General features: G+C 42.0%; 1 protein-coding gene across 1 annotated transcript in view; it reads left to right on the top strand.

Moving 5' to 3' along the window:
* LOC119581004 (metabotropic glutamate receptor 5-like) overlaps positions 1 to 5,000 on the top strand; it is a gene marked incomplete in the record, with an annotated part of 262,932 nt that overhangs the window by 52,915 nt on the left and 205,017 nt on the right. The window contains 1 exon segment of the mRNA XM_037929266.1: positions 1,405 to 1,456.

Genomic DNA, 5,000 nt, shown 5'->3' with positions numbered 1-5,000 from the left:
AGGGGTTGGAGAAGGAAAGGAAGGAGGAGGAGAGAAAAGGGGAAGACACGGAGATGGCCTGGCAAGCGAAGGAGGAGGAAGAAGAGAAAGAGGAATGGAATGAAGGAGAGAAAAAAAAGAAGGTAAAAGAAAGAGGATGAAGAGAGAGAAAGGGAAGGAAGAGGAAATGATAGAAAAGGCAGAGATTGAAGAAGGACAGAAGAGACAAAAGAAGGAGAAAGAGAGGAGCAGAAAGGACGGGAGACGAAGGTAAAAGAAAGAGAGATACAGGAAAAGGCAAAAAACAGATACAGGAAAAGACAAAAAACAGATACAGGAAAAGACAAAAAAACAGATTTGAAAAAGATGAAAAGAAAACTACTAAAATACAATTGTGATGCTAAGAAAAAAAAGAAAAAGAATAAGAAAAACAACAACAACCCGGGAATAATGAAAACAACGACAAAATCCAAAAACAAAAGCACAAAGTATAGCCAGAATAGACAACGAGGTAGACTCACGCTAACGAAGCACACACAGTAAGTGGTCGGCGTGTGCGTGAGGCGAGGCGAGGCAGGGACCCTTTCCCGAACGAGGCCTGAGAGAGGACCGTTATTTTTCTAGTTATTTCGTTGATGGATGGCCTAATCCGAAGGGCTGCCGCAGGTTAGACTTCCCGCACCCTGCCGCAGGTCGGTCGGTGGGGCCCGTAAAGGCGATGACTGAAGGTTAAACGTATGCCTCGAGGACCCCTAAAGGACCTCCGGTTTTGTGCGTCGCTTGGTTTAAACATGGGTTGCTCTTGTTTACGGAAGGGAAGGAAACGAATCGCTCGATGTACACACATGGAGTCATTAAAGAGAAGCGAGGAGGTAGAGGAGGAGGTGGAGGAGGAGGTGGAGGAGGAGGTGGTGGAGGAGGAGGAGGAGGTGGAGGAGGAGGTGGATGAGGATGAGGATGATGATGATGATGATGATGATGATGAGGAGGAGGAGGAGGAGGAGAAGGAGAGAGAGAGAGAGAGAGAGAGAGAGAGAGAGAGAGAGAGAGAGAGAGAGAGAGAGAGAGAGGCAAGGACGGAAAGAATCTATCTATCTATCTATTTATTTACCTACCTATCTATTTATCTATTTATCTATCTACCTATCTATCTATCTATTTATCTATCTACCTATCTATCTAACTATCTATCTATCTATCTATAAGATATATAGATAAATAGACAGATAGATAGATAGATAGATAGATAGATAGATAGATAGATAGATAGATAGATAGAGAGAGAGAGAGAGAGAGAGAGAGAGAGAGAGAGAGAGGAAGTAGATCAGAGACACAGACAGAGAGAATAGAAAGAGAGATAGAGAAAAAAAAGAAAATCAGACATAGGAGATTGCTGGATCATTAAACCCCCTCTCCTTCCCACAGGACGGCCCGGGTCAAGACAGTCCCATTCGCCGCCGCCTGCGCCGCCGTCGTGGTAAGTGAGGCGACTTCGGTTTTACACAGCCAGGCGGCCACCCGGAGCCACCTGTCAGCCCTGGTTCCGTGTTCATCTTCTTCTTTCTTTCTTTTTCTTCTTCTTCTTTTTTCCTTTTTTCCTTTTTTCCTTTCTTCTTCTTTCCTTTTTTTTTCTTCTTCTTCTTCTTCTTCTTCTTCTTTTCTTCTTCTTTTTTTTCATTCTTTATTTATTTCATTTTTATTCTCTTTTCTCTTTTTCTCTCATTCTTCTCTTTATTCATTCATCTCTTTTTGTATTTATTTCTCTCTTCTTTTCTCATTTTCTATCTCTCTTTCTTCTCTTCTCCTCCACCACCACCTCCTCCTCCTCCTCCTCCTCCTCCACTTCCATCTCCACCTCTACCTTCTCCTCCACTCCCACCTCCACCTCCACCTCCACCTCCACCTCCACTCCTCCACACCACCTCCACCTCAACCTCTACCACCTCCTCCTCCACACCACCTCCACCTCCACCTCCACCTCCACCTCCTCCTCCACCTCCACCTCCACCTCCTTCTCCACCTCCACTCCACCTGTCTCTCTCTCTCTTCATATATCCCCCGTTACAGAATGCCTGGGAAACCCGACCTCAAGCAGCCTAAATCTGCATGACTTAATCACTCCAGCGTATACGAATGATAAGCAATCTCCAGGACAAACAAAGCCGAGAAGCCCGTTAAGGGAGCAGCAGGTAAGGGGAATCTATATATGAATGATCTAATTGAAACCCTTTTATGAAAGATCTATAAAGAACGGAGGAGGATTTGGTGACTTCAGGAAACGTCGATACAAAGGTTTTTTTTCTGATAATTTTAGTTAATATTTTTTTTTTTTTTTTTTTTTTTTTTTATTATTATCTAAAATATATAGATATTTATACCTCACCCTAAAGAATTGTTTTCCTGGTGGTTGTTGAAGTTTTAAGGATATTGTTGGAATAACTCCGAAATATATTTTGGATGGATATCGTCCTCTATCGCAGCTATAAAGAACAAAAATAATTTATTGACTTCTTTTCTATCTATCAAGGAGAATCAGTTAACTTTACTCGCTGTTTTACTTTCGGAATTAAGTTGCTCTAAGGAAATCTATAAGACCTTAATGAATTATCCTTTTAGATTAAACAATGAAAAGTGATAAAATAAAGATGAAAATGAAATTCCACCTGTAGCGGTTAAAGACAAAAACTATAGCAGATACATAAATTGCAGTCTGATTAGGTGGTAGTAGATCAGCCCATACCATCACACAACGTATTTGATTAACAATAGAAAAAAAGTGGTAGATATAAACTCCTAGACGCACCTTATCTCCTTATAGTGGATTTAGAAGCACGTTATATTACCATTTATTTACTTAACTTCAATTCCAATTTAGATTTGTAAGCAAGAACCCAACCTTAAGAAAGATAACTGCGCGCACATTTCATAGATCTAGACATACGATTCTTCATGACACCAGAGAGACACAGAGAACATCCTGGTATATATAAACACAGCTTCTCCTCTGAGAAATCCCACGAAAGGGAGTCAGTAACGCACATTTCCTACCACCAAGTAATAACAGCTTTTCCTCCAACGCACAAGGACACGGTAGAGGGGGAAAAAAACACACCCGACCTTATTGGGAAAAACCTGCACATCTATTCCCCGAAAAGAAAAGGTAACTTGATTTTTCGGAAGAACAATATCTTATCAGAGTCTCTCAGATAGAGTGTTTACCTGCAGGGCTTAACTTGCAGCGCATAATGTGATAGAGGCAATCAACTTGTCCCATGTAAACAATCTCTCGCTCTCTCTCTCTCCCTCTCTCTCTCTCTCTCTCTCTCTCTCTCTCTCTCTCTCTCTCTCCCCCTCTCCCCCTTCTCTTCTCTCTCTCTCCTCTCCTCTCTTACTCCCTCCTTCTCTCTCTCTCTCTCTCTCTCTCTCCTCTCTCTCTCTCCCACACCACATACACATACGCACACTACACCACACACACCACACCACACACACACACACACACACACCCCACACACCACCACACACACACACACACACACCTCCACACTACACCCCACACACACCACACTATATATATATATATATATATTTGTGTGTGTGTGTGTGTGTGCTGTGTGTGTGTGTGTGTGTTGTGTGTGTGTGTGTGTGTGTGTCTACCTCTGTCCTTTTTATCTCCCTCTCACCATCAATCTGCCTCTTCCTCCTCTCCCATTCTCTTACACTGCCTAAAAGTCTCGGCACATTAAGAAAGACAATTTTCCCGACAACTTGGGATCGACGATGATTGGCGCACGACGGCTGGTTGATCACGTGACTTATGGACCTTTTGAGCGAAGATTTTAAAGGAAAAAATCCGAAGGAGAGAGAAGCACAGAAAAAGAGAGAGAGAGAGAGAGAGTGAGAGAGAGAGATAAGAGAGAAGAGAGGAGGAGAAGAGAGATGACAGAGAAGTAGATAGATAGATAAAAATGAGAGAGAGATAAGAGAGATGAGAGAGGAGCGACGAGAGAGATGAGAGGAGAAGAGAGAGAGAGAGAGAGAGATGAGAGAGAGAGAGAGAGAGAGAGAGAGAGAGAGAGAGTGACGAAGACAGAAACAGAAAGAGAGATAGATATAGAGACAAGTGCAGAGAAAGAGATTAAATATAGCTAGATAGCTAGATGGATATATATATATATATATATATATATATATATATATATATATATATATATATATATATATATATATAGATAGATAGATAGATAGATAGATAGATAGATAGATAGATAGATAGATAGATAGATAGATAGATAGACAGATAGATAGATAGAGAGACACGGAGAGAGGGCAACCATAGACGGCGGAGCAGAGAACAATAAAATGATAATAATAGAAACGAGACAGTAAAAGAGAAAGACAGAAGAAAACCTAAAGAAAGGAGACGTAAGAAAAGGCAAAAAACAAAGATAATCACACGCAGCAGGAGCTTACTCGCTGTCGACGTAAACTTCCTGTGCGTATAAACTTCTCATGCCGAAAGGTGGTCAGCGCTCAGTTGCCAACGCGTTTGTTTAGAGGCCGGGTTTTAGGACGCCGCTGGAGGACCACGATTGCATTGCTCTCGGAAAGGGAAGGAGGAAAAGGGGGCGATGGGGATGGTGGGGGTGGGGATGGTGGGGGTGGGGATGGTGGTGATAGTGGTAGTGGTGGTCATACTGGGGGTGATAATGAAGGTGAAAGTGATGCTGTGGTAATGTCTCTGGTGTGACGGTGGTGGTGATAGTGAGGATGATGCTGGTGGTGGTTTTGGCGATAGTGGTAGTGGCAGCAGTGATGGTGTTGGTGGTAGTGATGGTGAAGAAAACTATGATTGCAATAAGGATGATTAAGATAGTGTTTGTAATGGTAAGTACAAAGATGCTGTCGAAAGAATTGTGATGCTGATAATTATGGCAGTAAAATAATTTAAAAAATTGCATCATTAGAGTAAGAAAACGATAATAAAACAATAGTATAAATCGATATCACAATGATATCAC

The sequence above is a fragment of the Penaeus monodon genome, chromosome 14 (assembly GCF_015228065.2).
Source record: "Penaeus monodon isolate SGIC_2016 chromosome 14, NSTDA_Pmon_1, whole genome shotgun sequence".
Lineage (NCBI taxonomy): Eukaryota > Metazoa > Arthropoda > Malacostraca > Decapoda > Penaeidae > Penaeus > Penaeus monodon.
Note: the sequence above shows the minus strand (reverse complement) of the source record. Positions and strands in the feature narration are given on the sequence as shown.